Raw genomic sequence first — 16,509 nt, 5'->3', positions numbered from 1 at the left:
GTTTCAAGAGATATATGCATTCCTGGATACCTGTCTGAAATTCTCTGAATTTCAGACAGGCAGAGAATTCACCATAAGGGAAAAAAATAAGTGGCATCCCTGTCCAAATTGAATTATGGCATTAATATATATTAAACTTACATATCTATATGTACTTTTGCTTGCTGACCTCTACTTCAGACCTCACAGCACAATTAAGCACCTTCTGCTGATGAGAAAATGGCATGTTTTGTTTTCATTCCTTCAGCCTCTTTGGAAAATGCTGCAAGCTTTGGACTTTCCAGCAGGCATGGGGTGGCCAGGATTTCCCCGGGCTCAGCCGCTACGCCACAGCCCCACAGGTGTGATCCCCCGGTGATGCAGCATTCCTGTTTCTCACTTGAGCAGAAAGAAAACCAAGGCAACAAAATCGCCTTGTTTTCAGTCCATCATCAACAAGTTCATTCTGCCATGCTCCACCACTTCAGAGTACCTGTTTAATTAATTTTGACACATTTCTTGCAGTTTGATTCTTTGGACCAATTTTAGGGCTTCTGTAGGTCTGCTGATCCCAGGTTCATAATACTTGAAAGAGATTTTTTTTTCCACCCCTGTTCCCTTTGTGTTTCTTTGTTGATGTTTCCTTTTTTCCCGTATCTTTGAACACAGTAGACATCACCTAAACTAAACCAAACAGAGGTGCAACATGTTTTCTGTCGTTGCTGTAAACTGGTCTGAAGCTCATCTTTTTGTGTCAGCTCTGACTATTCAGGTTGCAAAACATGAGACCCTCTCCAGAGCATTTTTTACTGCACTCATAAAGAAATAATGCAAAACTAGGAAGTGTTACTAAAGAAAGGATATCACAAAGCATGAGCAATGTCTGGCTATGGGTCTGCTCCTAATCTCTTCCCTGGACAGAACAAAGTAGGACAGTGCTCTTAAAATACATCTATTTTATAGCCAGATCCAGACTAGTTGCTGCTTTGCTACAGTGATGAGCAGTTATATTTAAATGCTGTCACTGACTTTAGGATTAACACTTCATGGGAAGCACCTGTGAGGAGCCAGCGCTGCTCAGTGCCATGGCCATCCTAGGAGTGCAGCCCCCCGTGGGGGCCATGGGAGTGGGCACTGCCACTCACTGTTCCTGCAGATTTCCTTGGTTTATGGCTTCTAAATCACTAACTATATTGCCTTGAAATATTTTTCTCTAGAGAAAGCATGTTGGTATTTTCTGAAGCAGACCATGGCATTACTTAAATTTCATGTTTTGACATAATATTTTTAAGCTCACATAATTCACTGAATTCCACCCAAATTAATAGTTTCAGTACCTCAGAAACACCATTTGTTGGTCAGTTTTAGCCTTCCTCTGAAAGACTTATTTTTTCTTTTTTCCTTTCCCCAGGGGTCAAGATAGGTTCCAATGGAGCCTCCATGAAGCATCCTTTGCATGAGAGGCCAGTGATGACAACAAGCTTTCTCCATCACAAAATGGAAGAAAGGGGGTCAAGGTGATCCTCTTCCCTGTGCTGAAGGATGAGACACCTTGGGTAAAAGCCCAAAAAGGGAGATCTCTGTCAGTGTCTTCTGCCACATGTTGACCTCTGCATCCTTCAGTGCTACTGAGATCTCCTGTGCACCCCACGGGCCTGAGGGAGATTGGTGGTGTGGCCAGAGAGATAAATCCCCTTCAGAGGAGCAGCATCTTTTGTTACAACATGGGTGATAAAATGAATCGTACAGCTGCTAAAGTACTTTTATACCATGATAACTGCAGCCACCCAAGGGTTTGTAAGCCAGAGCTACACAACATAACAAGAAAACCCAGCTATATTTAAGCTGGTATTGGACCACCACATGCACTAATCTCGCACAGTTGCAAGGGTGAAGAGTCAACAGCCATTTGCCATGAAGCTTTATAAACGCTGCTGACATCCTCGAGCTAAGAGTACATTGGGTCAATATACAAATTTATGTATCTCTCAATAAAACATACATTCGTGTAGCTTTTGGGTCAAACTTAAAGGGCAATTACCTCCGATAGGCACCAGCTGTTATTCTCCTGCAGACTTCTGGGACTCCAAAAGCACAGAGAGCCAGGAAGTCTGAATTTAAGAGAAGGAGGATTAAAGAAGATCCCCAACAGTAAATAAGTGCTGCAAAGATGCCATTTTGTGGTCAAGTCATGCCACTACCATTATCAACTAGCCATAGCTACTGGTATCAGGAGGAGACCACAGCATTGCCATCAGGTGAGTTAGTAGTAATTATAAGGTACTTATTTAGTCTAAGGAAAATACAGTGCAGATTACTCACTGGCACCTGAAATGGCATAATTAATTGGAGCAATTTATTAAGACAAATAGAGGGTCATGGCTAAGCAGGGTGCTTACAGTTAATTTATAGTTAACTAGGGCACTCATTTACCCTTCTCACATCCACCTAGCAGTTTTGTGAGAGGATTTCATCATGCTTTTGAGAAGTGCAGATGCTGGGTCTTCTCTTATGCTATATGACCTTACCACTGTTAATGTGATTGCAGTAGGAAAAAGACTGTTTTCCCTTGCCCAGGTGTGGCTTAAATGGTCTTTCTCAACTCAGTATTTCTTCAGCTAACTGTCTAACAACTAAAGCACAGTAAAAATATACCCTATTTCCTCATGTCTTGTTTTTACTGAATCTTTCTTGTGTCCATAAGCAGGGCTGATCCTCAACTAGTTTATAAGGGATTTATCATGAGATCATACATTGTTTTCATAAAACTCGTACAGAACTCTATATGGGCTCTTTTATCATTGATAAAACCTAGAATGATTAGCAAACAGTCCCAGCTCAATTCAAAAGAGTTATTATAAACCAAGACAAAATATTTTCTTAGGGAATTGTGACAATTGAAGTTTAAGTGTATATGCAGCTTCTGGCTCCTCATTGCACCATGCTACCTGCAAATTGGGTGCACCTTGATCTGAGTCTTTTAATTGCTCTGTTAGAAATGACACGGTGGCTGCTACTGGTCTCTTTTCATAGAGGTCACCCTACAGCCCCAACTACCACACCCTTATAATGTAAACCCAATGCAACTGTCTTAATTGTTACACTGGTTTTGTGAAGGGGGGGAGTTGGGGGAATCCTGAAATCTTGAACATATCTGATTTGTATTTCTGCTCAATTTTGTTTATTGCCTGATCTTTGTAAGCTCATTTTATTGACTGTTTTTTAATTATTAGATGTCCATACTAACTGGAATTGCAATGCACTGAAATCTTATAATGTTCTGTTTTTTTATACCACTGGTCACTCTGCCCTAACCCTACATGTATGCGCTGAATAGCCACATTGTTCGTTTATAATGTCCTTGGCTTTTCTATAGCCTTGTCCCTGTGATGTTACTTGTGGACACAGTGGGCTGGATTGAAGACAGTGAAGTTAAAAGTGGTGATGTATGCAGCTATGTAACTGTGAGAAGAAATGTATTGATTCCACATACTTCCTTTTCTAACCTGCTGTAAGGTGTTTCATCATGCAGGACATCATGGAGATCTTATATTTATTACTTAACATACATTGAAAGGTTTGACTTCTCTTTCTTGCTGGCTTTCTGAATGGAAAAAGCTGTTGTTAACATGTCTTGCGTGTCAGAGATCAGGCTGTTCATGACAGCTTATGAAGCTTTGAACGTATATAGTAATAGAGAGGAATGGCAAACTGTTATATTAATGTAGCTGAAGCACAAAAAGTGAAACTATTGACCTTGCCAGCTCTGCATTTGGGGCAAATGTTACTGCAGTGAATAGAGTAACTTTAACTAGCCTTAAACAGAAGTTGTTTTTAATTTTTTTCACGTGTTTTGCTCTGGTATAGATAAATGTGAATGCCTAAGAAGGGCTGGGCAAAAGACTAAAGATAGATGCAATTTTGCAAATATCAGGATTATTTTGTGTGTGTGTGTGAAAACTTGTCTTTTGGACAAAGAAGCCAATAATGAAATAGAAGCAAAAATGATTTCTGTTGGTTGGTAAATCACTTTAAAGCTTCTGTTACTCTAATTTCCTTTTCTAGAAAAATAACCTTTCAAAGCAGGCAAACAAAAAGCCTTTACCATCTCTCTTGCATGGCATGGCATCAGTTCACTGAATGGAACCAGTCAGTATGAAATAGGTGGACATCCAGCACACCTTTAATACAAGGCAGCTCTTGACCTCTTTGAGACAAAAGGTCCTGCAAGTTGCAGTGCCTGGTTCCTGGAATATGCAAAAGATACTGCAGAAACATATGGCAAGAGATAGTAATGTGTTGAGAGGTACAGATGGGCTACAGGGAGAAGCAGATTGCTCAGCTGCTTTCCATTCTTTTCCCCTAAATCCAATATAAAAATCATCCTGGCAGGACAACGTATGGGAAGACAAGGCTTACCAAGGGATGCTGTCCGGGCTCAGGCATACTATCTGCCTGTCCAAGGCCCTGTTCCGTGGAGGTGATTCCTGCCCCACAGCTCACTTGCACGGCCGTTTCTCTGCGTGCAGCATCGCGTTTGCTTGTGCAGCTGCTGCCCCGGCTGTGGGTAAATACACCAGGGGCAGAGGTGCCAAGGCACTGTGCTTCAGCGTGGGTTTGTGCGGCTCGCATCACTCAGTGCCACCAAGAAAAACTGCCCTCTGCCCTTCCCACAAAGGAAAGCCCTCACATGGGAGCACAGTGCTGTCCCCCAGTCCCACACCGAGCCTGTTGAAGCAGCCTCCTTTCACCCTGCCGGTGCGCGGCTTCCTCGGGCGCCGTGGAGCAGGGAGCGTGCTGGGGAAGCCCGTGCCGTGGCCATTAGTGCTGCACTGGCAGCAGCCTCTGCGGATAACGAGAAGCCCTTCTGCCTCACTGCTATTAAACCGCTGCCTTTTCACGAGAGGAATCCTGAATTCTTCCTCAAACCTAAACAAAAAAGTGAGCCTTTTATTCGTTTCATCATTATCTAGGGCTGCCACATTCAAATGATTCTCCAGCAGTCCCTTCATTTCCGAGTGCACACGTCGAGAAGGGATTGGAAGCCTTTTGATTAAGAATAAGAGGTGATGACACTACAACCAGTGCAGGGTTGTCATCATTACCATGTACCTGCACTTCCACAGAGCTCTCGCTCTGGGTTGCCTCTGATATAAAGCTGCTGTACTCTGTGCCCTAATTGAATGGAACTATTTCATAAACACGCATTCCCCGAATCCCAGAAAAGATCCTTTTAGAGGGGAAGATATGGGGAGGGTGGTGGGGAGGTGGGGAGCTAGATGGGCTCAGTTCCTGGCAGACCAATTTTGTCTGTGAGAGAGATTTCTTTGTTCCCTGCAAAACTGCTCGTCGTCTACAAGTGGATTTTTTTTTCCCTCTCCTCTCCCCCTCTTCTACAAGTCAAATGAATGATCTGACCACCCACTTTTAATCTTGTGATTTTCTGCTTTTGGCCTGGATTACAAGTCACCTATGGCCACCTCCAGTGCATAGCTGGCTGCAAGTTTACACAAGACACCTTAGGGAAAACATCCATTCCTCCCTGCCCTGTTTGTTGGCTGTTAGTGCCTGATACTTTACCGCTCTGACTTGGTCACAGTTACGACCTTTAGGTAAGAGGACAGGGAAGAGACTTGCCACCTACTCACCTGGATGGTCTCATCTCTCTCACGAGGTTTTATTCATGTGTATGTCCTAAACAGTGGGAGCGACACTCAGCAGATGGCTTGTTAAGCAGTGTCCCTGTCATCAAGCACGCTGTGCTTGTGCTCTGGAATCTTCACTGAAGATTTACTGTTTTCCAGATTAATATTTAAATCCTGATTTTGACCCATATTCCTCTCCTGGCTATTTCCCTCTTCCCATGCAATATAACTACAGCTGTAGTGGACAGTGGTGCTGTGCCTGAGCCCCAGAGGTTGCAGGAGCTGTGCTGAGCTGGTTCTTCCTTGGAAACTGGTCCCCCAGTTGCAGTTCAATAGCTAGAATAATCCTCTGCTACCCGTGTATTTAAACGTGAAGGGCTTTTATTGTTAATCAGTCTTTCCCCAGAGCCTACATTTTAGTGAGAATACTCTAAAACTGCTATATGAAGTTGTATTAATAGACAACAAAATTACAGCCAATTCCTGGCACTATTTCAATAGCTATGTATGAAATTTACTGCATAAGGGATGTTGAGTTAAAAGTGGTCAGAGGAGTTACTTTTATCTTGGCTTACATATAGCATTACATTTACACCTGAACACAGGGTGAATTATCATCCAGAGGAGTTGAGAAGGAATCTCTTTTCTCCAGGAATGGCAATTATATTTGATTAGGTACATGGGAGCTTTTTCCTCTCCTGGCCAAGGAGCCGAGGGCAGTGCTTTGAAGACACCCAGCCTCATGATCAAGGTGTAAAGCATAATGACAAATGTGAAGTTCCTGCAGGGTCAGAGTCAGCTACAATAGTTCAGGGGAGAGGGCATCGGACTGGGACTTAAGAGGCTTGACTCGACTGCCCTGTTCTTCCACTGGGCTGCAGGACAAATCACTTCCTTTCTGTGCCACAGTTTCCTTATCTGTGAAATGGTGGTAATGAGCCTTTCTTCTTCATTTCTCTTTGTAATAGCTCCAAGAGCTGCAGGTAAAACTCGCCGTACAAGCACTTGGTATTACTGTGTTTGATTTCTGGGATTTTTGTGTGTGATATCCTAATGCAAGGAGCTTCTTCAGATTTGCACACATAAGCTCAAGGGCTGTGGTGTTTGTCATCCTGCTGTTAACGGTTCTTCCCTGAAATCATTTGGATGTGCAGGCAGTACTCTGCTTTTGTTTTTGTTAGGATATCTGCAGCCTGTAATCTTAGTGTAACAGGATTTGCTAGTCAAGCATAGCCCTCGAACAAAAGCACCCAGAGGATGTGCCTTTTTAGATGCTCTCCTTTGCACAACGAACCCCCTGTCCCTTTGCCTCTGGTCTCTGCTGGTCCCCTGTCAAGAGGCCTCTATGCCTGTGGTCATCAAGAGTTTGCCAAGACAATGAGGAGGGGGAGGAGGAAAAAAAAAATCCCCTTGACGTGTGTAGTAATCTAAGCCTCATTCCAAAGGTGTTTGCTTAAGCATTGCTAAGGGTTTCTCCTTCCCATCCCCGTCACTTTGCCCCTCAGCGTGTTTTTGTTTCAAGATTGGAGGCTGCTGGAGAGGTGGGGGCATTCTGTGGCTGTGCCTGGTGTGATCTGGGGGCTCTTTGTTTGACAACACGTGCAGGGTCCTGCTCACCATCTCCCCTTGCTAATGAAACACATTGGGATGAAGAGTCCTGATCGTGAGGTGATAGCCCCCTGAGTGTCAGAGGAGGTGGGGTGAGCGTGATGCTCTTTAGTTGGGGTCATTTGAAGTGATAGATGCAGGAGGATGGTACGTTGGTTCCTGCTGAAATCTGAGAAGTTGCCTGTGTTGGGGAATGTCACCCAGCGCTCAGCAAACGCATTCAGATGAAACCGCTGAAATCTTGGGTTTCAGGCCTAAGTGACCACTACAGGCACTAGTAGTTCCTGCCTGTGGAATAAACATTTACTGAACACACTTCAGCATAATAACACTTTGTGCAGCAAGCAATCGCTCACCACCCTCTGCCTCTTCTCGCTGTTGTGACAATCCAAACGCTACTCGGACCACAAATATGTCACTCTCTCCTAGAAGTGCTTTACTAATAAATAGCTTAACTTCACTTCCCTTGACCAGAAGTCAGGGTGTGACTTGTTTTTGTATTTGAGTTTACCATGCTGTTTTTTCCTATCTGTTCCCTGAAGTTGGAGTGCAGGGCACTAATGGGAGATGCAGGATCTGCAGCCTTTCCTCTAACAAAGTACGCAGCTAGTGCTTGGTGATACCCGTGACCTCCACTATAAAATCGTTTTGTCCAAGGCCATACGTTTCCTCCCCATCTCCACCTCTCCAGCTCATCTGCTGAGCATTATTAGAAGTTTGGCATAGTATCTGTGCAACATAGATCGTTTATACACGGCTGTGAGATATCGTGCTGGTATAATGAGTTTTTTTAGTGGTAGATCAAATTTTTCAGAAGGGATGCTGGTCTGATGGTACTTTTTCTGGACAGAAAGAATCACCTGCAGAGTGAGGACCGGAGCTGAGCCTCTTGACTCCTGGCCCAGTGTGTCACCTGCAGTGGAACACCATCACACTACAACATATTTATGCGAGAGGACTACTCACATTAAGGGGTGAAGGCATCTTCTTTGTGAAAGGGAAATTGCACCTGTAAAACATGTATAGAAAAGCCTGGGTATTAGACAATATTACGACTTCAAGACTGTGAAGACTGCAGAAATGGAGAAGTGTTTCTCTTGCATTTCTGCAGATGTTTCTGCAGTATAATTCTGGAATCAAATTTCTCCTCCTGTTTTCAGAATGTATTGAGCCAACCCTGAAATTAGGGATGTGTCAACTGGAAATTAGGAAGCATTTGACTTTGACACTAAAATTAATTAAACTGTTATTACATTGATCTTTCCAGCATCTGTTCCACTTGTATGCAGAAATGCTAGTGTGCGTTATGGGGCCATTTTACACTGGTGGAATTGGATGCTGTGATCAGCCATATGCTGATAAAATTATTCTTTTGTCAGCATGTCTGCCTGGAATTGCTTCAGGAGCTGGAAACATTCAAAGCAACAATGCTCAGTGCTGAGTGCTTAAGATTGTTGATGTGAAAGGGACTTTTAGTCTAGTTCCATATCCTATATACACTTCATATACAGACATTGGCAAACCTCTTCCTCTGTGAGCATCTAAACATGGGCTTTAAGAGCACTTGTGTTTCAAGACCAAACTTTGTTTACTGAATGGAGAATCCGTTCATCTAGTCCAGTTGAGTCCAGTAGCTCTGCTGTCACTTTGGGGTGATTTGGTCAGACTCCAGAGAATTCAGGGTAGAAGAAAGCTTACATAAAAACATTTCTGACTAGGCAGGTCAAGTGGAAGGTAAAAGTAATTAGGCTGGTTTGTTGGACAGTCCTTGGTGCCTATGTGCGTTATGCTTGTGCAGCTCATAGGTAGTAAGCACAGTCACAGGCACCAAATTCCATCAGGATATAAAAGGGTTGTGTGGCAAATAACAGTGCTTTGCCTTCCTCTGTGGTTTGTGTCCAGAATATGAGAGTCCCTATTTCACTAGGTATGAAGGATGTGAGATTTGTCAGACGCTGGGAGCCGAACTGGACAGAATTAAAAAGAACCAGCCATTGTGGTGGTTTGTAGAGTAATGACAGAAGAACTATCTCAGTCCCGAGGCTCTCTGCATTCCTCCCAGAGCGGTCAGCATTGCACGTGGAGCTCTGCAGGGATTTAAAAATAATAATGATGTGGCACACTCCAAATCCATCCATGAGCAGAGCCTCATCTGATTGCCTGGGTATTGTCCATATCTGTAATTAGTCCCTAAATATGCACCTGAAACACAGCTGTTGCAAGCTTTTTTAGGAAAATGGCCATTTAAAAATGGGTATTGTGTTGGAGAAATTTCTTTTCAGTAGTTTCTGTTTACAGTTGAAAGCAATTCTTTTCAAGCCTTGAAAAGGATGTAATTATTTGCTTTTACAATTAAAGCCATAAAAAGGGCTAGCTATTGTTGCATGGTCCTTGAAAACATGCTATCGCTTTTGATGACTGTGATATTATTAATCAGTTAATTATCATCACTGGATTAAAATAAAAATGCCCAAGTAAACACAAACGCCTTCCCTGTAAAGAATTCATCTGAATGCTTCCGAGTGTACTTGTGCATTGCCGAGCTCTTGTTATGGCTGCGCACAACCTCTGTACACAACTGCCACGCTCAGGCACGCAGCGTGCGCAGGCACAACCTGCAATGCTGAAAGGTTGGTGCTTTGTGACAACTCCATCAGATGTCACCACAAGGTATTTGTCTGTCAGCAGTGGCCAGCTAAGTGATTAGCTGACACAGCTACCCATGGTATGGGTCACCGGCAAAACAGACAGGTTCAAAAATTCAAGACATTTGTTCCAATTCCTCCCAAATGTCTTGCCTACTTCATTCAGGTATCAGCTCAGTTGTCTTGTGCAGGCAAAATAACACATGTTGGCAATTAAATCAAGCTGTTTAAAAATAGCCAGTCTTTCTGCCCATGGTGGGCAGAAAGATATTTTTTTTTTTATTGAGGGGAATTTTTTTGGTCTTGCTAGGGCTGTATTTGCTGCCCCTGGCAGAGTGAAAAGGAAAGGCAGCCTCACCTTCCGTGCTAAATACTGCCTGTGTCCATGCTTGCACCAGTGCTACCTGAGAACTAAATTAATTGGCATCAATTTTTGTGTCCCATTTTCACACTCACATGAGAACCTAGATCAGCCCATCGAGCTGGTATTAAGAGGCAGATATAGCTCTTTCTGTTTCCAGAGAAGCAGCTATCTAAATCCATGGGAGATTTGTTTTTATCAACCTGCCTTTCAGGCTTTTTCTTCCTATCCTTACTTGAGCAGGATTTGCATGAACTACAGCCAAGGGATAGTTTGGTGTTGTTTACTTTAAAAATAATAAGAAGAAATAAAAAGTAAATTGTAGTGTCCTAGCCCTATAGAAAGGAGTGTAAACGAGCATTATGATTGGGAGCTATAAGAAAACCTAATGCCCCAAAACAATAATAAGCAAGTACCAAAGATCTAAGGTCAAGGTGATGGCTTCAGAAATGGACAGCCCATTCTTGTTACAGCTCAAAGAAAATGCTTATCTATTTTGTTGTTTTAATGAAAGCTGAATTTGTCACTGAGCTGGGAGGGTTAAAAGTTGCCTTCCATTTAACATTTAATTTTTTTTTTGAGCATTACCTCAATGATATGCGACATCAAAGTTTCATAAGGACCTGGTTTCTTGAATTGCCTCCTCTGCACTCATGCATGTGATTCTCTCTTGAAGTGGTAATGGCTGGTGATGAAAGCTGAGGGATGGGCGCAAGGTGATCCCGCTGGCCAAAAAAAGTTGCATAGATGGAGGAAGCTGAAGAGCAGTTTTCATGAAATATAAAAGAGGCAGGTGTGACTGAAAGTCAGGGTGTATATTTAGATGGAAGAGGATCATATCCTCTGTCTAGTTTCCATGGTGTCAAAGTCATATCTAAATCCTCATATCATAAAAAAATAAATGTAGACAGAAACATACTCTCTTAAATTTTCATTATGTGTCAGAAAGGTGGTAGGATTTGAAGATTTTGTCAACAGGAAAAACAGAGAAGTTTTATTCTTTTGTAGGATTCAGCTCAAAAAATATGCTAGTCAGCTGACCACAAATATGAATCTTGAGAGATTCAAGCCAAAGAACATTTTTTGCTATGTGTGTGAAGGACTTTACGTGACCTACACAGGCTTAAAGCAGCACAAAAAAAGGAAGACCCATGTTCTGCTAATATTAAGGGTTTGACTTCAGTCTGAGAAAGAAAAGCCATTCAGAATCTGAAAGCAAAATGCTCTGCTGACAATTGTTTGAAGAAGACATACCATTTTCTTGACGCCGCATCATGTATGCTCCACTGCAGTATTTTAGTGGTCCCGTCCTGAAGACTACGGACTCCTCAAAGTTACACGAGTCTGTGGGCAATAGCAACTCCGCAATAACAAGTCACATCTCTGTATTCAGGTTAATTACTGCTGAAGTCTCAGAGAGCCAGATTATTTCCTGCCAGAAAGTGCTTGAGCTGCAGCAGAATGAATTCTGCTTGCATTTGCGTGAGTTTTAGTTTTCCATCCTAAATGCTGAAATTGAGGCAGAGAAGAAACTAAGCGATTTGCCAGAGATTGAACAGAAAGGCACAGAGTACATGGAGAAAGGCAAGTGGGGGGTTGTAACTCCTAAGATATATTCATCAGTTGGCAGATTGCTCTGGTTTACCAACATGCACTGCAAGGAAAATTAGTTACGTAAATGAGATGTTTTTAAAAGGATTTTTTTAAAGCATCTTCCTCAGCTGTTTTTTGGTAGAGGAAAGTACGGGATGTTAGCCAAAACTATATATTACTGTAATGGCCAAATGTTATTCAAGCATCATGACTAATAAGAGCAGAATTTATCCCCACACGTTTGTCCTGCAGTCTTCTAAAGCCCCAGTTATGTGCTCTGCTCTATATACTACTCAATGCTGAACTTGGGGATGCTCCCCACTGTTCAGAAAACAGGTAAGGTATATTGACATGAGAAGCTCCAAAGCTCATTAATTGCATTAATTAGGAAGGGCTAGAGTAGAGCCCTACATCTAACTCTCTTGCTGAATTCTTGCAAGAAAAATGTCCAGCGTTGAGTATATTTAAATTTTTACTGCCAAGTTAAACCCTTGCATGAAAAGAATCTTACAATGGAAATGCTGACAGGTCCTTAACTATAGTAGCAGTAGCAGACTCTGCCATAATAAAGATATTGCATGTTATCAATAATCCTCTTTTTGCCTGAATCCCTGTCTTTCTAAAGAGAAAGGGCTTACTGACTGGGCAAATTTATTTATAAATTTTGTCTTGGCACAAGAAGAACCACACTGACAATGCAGTGGAGATCTGGGAAGGCAGCTGGTCTGACTGCATGCAAGCAGCAAGCTGAGCGTCAAAGCAGGGCACTTAAATTTTCTCTCATTCCTCTAAAAGAGGGAGTGTGGGGAATTAAGGAAAAAGAAAAAAGCTTCCTTTGAACAAGACAGGGTCAGAGGCTTTACAAAAGATTGAGTAAACTGTCACAGTTGGCTCAGTGAAGAGCTCTGGAGGTCTTTCACATACTGCTCACCATCGGACGGAGTCATCTGAACCGGGGCATGGGGGTATTTATGCTGTATGGAGGGAGGCGTACCACGACTGCCCCAGCTGATAAGGATGGGCCTTCCTGGGGGTTGATGATATTTTGCTTTGAATAAACTAATGGAGTGGTAAAGCTGGAAGGGAAAGCAATAATATCACAAGGAGAACACACACTTTTCTCCCCTCCGTGTCCTTTACAAAGGGTGTTTTTATGTGAAGAGGCTGTGGTGGATTTCACATCTGTTCACTTACAAGTCTTACAGACAAGATGATGGATTTATTTAATCAACAGCAGAAACTGTCAAAAAATTGAAGCCCTGTCCTTTCACATAGTAATCTTTTCACATTACTGATATTCCAGTAGGAGTTGGAGTCTTTCCTTTCAAACAGCAGCAAATCAAGACGACAATGTTCCTTAATGTTCCCGAACACCTACAGCTGAGCAGTGCCAAATAATTGTCGTATTTCCCCAGGCCATTGGCCCATTTCTAACTGGCCCATTTCAATGTGATAGAGAACAAAGCCGCCTACATATTTATTAAATAGCTATTTTCCTGTAAGTACCAGGGCTTTGTGAAATTTTTCTCCCTCCTTCCTGCAGTCACTGTATGCATAGCATTGATACCATGCGTGTACAGGCATGGCGCTGCTGTGTGCCATTAGTTACCACCTTAACTCTGCCTGTAGACACATTACAGATTACAGTCCTTCACTACCTTTCAGTATACTGTCTCCTGGTTAAAAGAAAGTTGATAAGAGAAACTTTTCACTATTATTGATGGGGTTGACAAGCCGATATGGTAATGAAGTGTACATAGAAGGAAAAAAAGGATGTACTGAAATGGTATGCAGTCACTAATGTGGTTCTGCTAACTGTAAGATGGGTGTTTGGTTGGAGGTGAGGATGTGTGCTCTTAGCTTTGCTTTTCATTTTCTGTCAGCTGTGTTGCTACGCAAATCCCACAAGTGCTTCACAACAAAGTACTTTATGTATTAGTATACCTTGGGCAGGACTTTTTTTAAAGAGCTCCCTGTTGTCCTAGCAATGTTTGATTTCAGGCCAGGGATGAATGGTTTTGAAAATCCCACTCTGAACGTATATGGCTGTCCTCTATTACACAGATGTCAAATTTTCCTCTTCTTATACCCAAAGGCTAGAGTTTACTCAAAGCAGAACAGCAAGGATCACATTGCATTCGTCATAATAGCTTACAACACGCAACCAATAAGTAGGTCACTTATCTGAATGAGATACTGTATAAGTAGCATGTTTGTCACAAGAGACTTAAGAGCGAGTCCCCTCTGGTGTGTATAACAGTCAGTCGGTCTGATCCAGTTCCCACAGATGTTTAAACTAGACCCTGGTTTAAATGGAGATGGATCAAGGGCTATGCATCATATATGAAATATGGATGTGTCTTTTTCCACAAGGGCTTACTGAAGTAACTGGCGATGTCGCAAAAGGCCAAAATTGATTGTATTAGTTCACTTTCAATCTGCGTGAGCCATTTGAATGAGCCAGGCATATTCTTCCAGAAAACACAGGTTATGTAGGGGAGGGGGATAACACACATGGCAATGTTAGCTTGGGACAACGATGAACTATTCAAATCCTGCAGGTGACCTGACTCTGACCCTTTTAGTGACTAAAGAGAGATGAACACTTCTTTTACATTTCTGTCTTCATTCTTGGCTTGCTTTGGCAGAGTGGCTCAAAGTTATGGGGAAGATAAAAACAGAATCCCCAGCTAATGTAATGAAATACTGAAAATCTTGCTGTAGAGGCTGTAATTTGGTCAACTGTCTGCGTTTGCTAATGGAGCACATGACTTCCAACAGCCCTAGCTTTGGAAAGGAGGCATGATTTGTGGCCCAGGAGCTGCTAAGCTTCCTTTTTGTGCTCTGTATTTCCACAGTACCAGAGAAAAATCTGCCTCCCTCTGTAGCGAAATTCCACCTAGGGAAGAGCATGACCCAAAGTGTTTAAGTTTAAACTTTGACACGGCTTATGTGAAAGATAACCTTTGACTTCAAGGACCCAGGAAAGTGCTCGCTGCAGGAGTCACCCCGCTGAAAGCCCAGCGCCAAGTTTGCTCCCCTCTGGGTTTTGAAGACTGTGACTATAATTAGGAGGTGCCTTTGATGGAATCCACCAACACCTCCTCTCCCAGAGGACAGAAGTCAGGCTTGTGGCCAATGGGATATCAACTGTGAAAGCCAAGACTCCAACCGTATTGCACTGCAAAACCATAAAGAAGGGGACAGTGTCATTATGAATTTAAAACTATTTACAGTGATGACAATATGGCTCTGAAAGAGGATTGCTCTGCAGGAACAAAGTAGTCCTTCCGCAGTTCTCATTACAGGAATTGCCTTGCTTTAGAGCACTTTTATTTAACAGTAAAGTACAGCATTTTCAAGTGATTTAAAAAAAGAAAGAGAAAAGAAAAAAAAACAGCCATCTGCCTTTTTTGATAATTGTATACATTCAAAGTCTGGCTGAGAGATCAAGGGCAGAAGATCTGAGCACTGAGCAGAACTGAACAAGGCTAGTCTGCCTGGCTATGCACTCTCTGCAACTATTCCCTTTTTGTTGTTGTTGTTTGGAGGGCCAGGAGATGCCTGTAGATTTATTCCCCTTTTAACCAGGCATACTGGGTATCCAGGGTTATCTGATTTTAACCATGATATGATCTTATTATATGCTCTGTATATATTTTACTGACTGGATCTCACTCCTCACCTCATTGTAGCTCTCCCTTGCTAACAGCACAGGTTTATATACTTTTTTTTTCTTTTGTCCTTGTTCTTTCCACAAAATTTTAAAACTGAAAAATGCACTTATACCAACTCTTCTGCTTAAGATGTAAAATTAGTTGTGGTTTTCTTTCTCTTGTTGGGAATAAGCTACTTCACTTCAAGGAGCATCCTTTAAATCTGTGTGCAGGAACCCCGGGTACCATCACTACAAATACTGCGTATGATGTGCTGTATTACAGAACAGGAATGAGTGACCAGGACCATCATTAGGTGTTAGGTTTCCACATTAAAATGAATATTAGCAATTTCAGCCTCAATTGCTCTTCTTCTGAAAACAGTTAAAAGGCACTGAGAGCAATAAAATATTAATCATTGACAGTTTTAAGAAGGTAAAAGCATATCCCAAGGGGCATCTTGTGGTGCTACAGCCTTGCCTTATGCACAGTTTCCTACCTCTTACTTCCTTCCTCATTAAGTTGGCATTGGGATAAAAGAGCAGAATGGGTCAGGAGGTCCTGTTCCAAGTAATTAGAGAGTTGCTTCTTTTATCTAAGTGTACTTTGTTAAAGTATATCAGTGTCAGCCAGGTTAATTGGAACTTTAATACATAATTGATGCTAATTTATGGCCTTTTTTGTTCCAGGATGCTCATGTGGACCCCAAAGTCAGGATACAGTTTTCTTGTTATTAATTATATACTGAAAACTAATATCCCATTGGGAGGAGACCCACAACTTATTATAGTTGCATAGCTTTTCTTCCCCTAAATCCCTTGGTTCACTAGCATTTCATGATTTTTTAAAAAAGCTTCTACTTAGCATCAGCATAAAATAAATGTTTATTTCAGCTTTCAGTCATCTTTGCTGAGATCAATGGAAATGTTCCTCAATCACGCTGCTGTGACAAGGGTAGGACTCCAACTCTGTAGCTGATGCTATTGTTCCCACAAAATGTTTTCCCTCACTGAATTGACAAA

At 42.2% G+C, this 16,509-nt stretch overlaps 1 long non-coding RNA gene across 5 annotated transcripts in view; it reads left to right on the top strand.

The window, feature by feature from the left end:
- Positions 1 to 16,509, top strand: part of LOC125182285 (uncharacterized) — a 371,668-nt gene that overhangs the window by 326,111 nt on the left and 29,048 nt on the right. For 4 of the 5 annotated variants that reach the window (XR_010833508.1, XR_007161741.2, XR_007161734.2 and 1 more), the window contains exon 9: positions 1,391 to 2,027. This is a non-coding gene — a long non-coding RNA (uncharacterized lncRNA). Of the gene's footprint in view, positions 1 to 1,390; positions 2,238 to 16,509 lie in introns of those variants that run through there. The other variant, XR_010833507.1, reaches the window with a different exon arrangement.

The sequence above is a fragment of the Anser cygnoides genome, chromosome 9, assembly GCF_040182565.1.
Source record: "Anser cygnoides isolate HZ-2024a breed goose chromosome 9, Taihu_goose_T2T_genome, whole genome shotgun sequence".
Taxonomy (NCBI): Eukaryota; Metazoa; Chordata; class Aves; order Anseriformes; family Anatidae; genus Anser; species Anser cygnoides.
The sequence above is the reverse complement of the archived record's forward strand: the minus strand, read 5'-3'. Positions and strand labels throughout refer to the sequence as shown.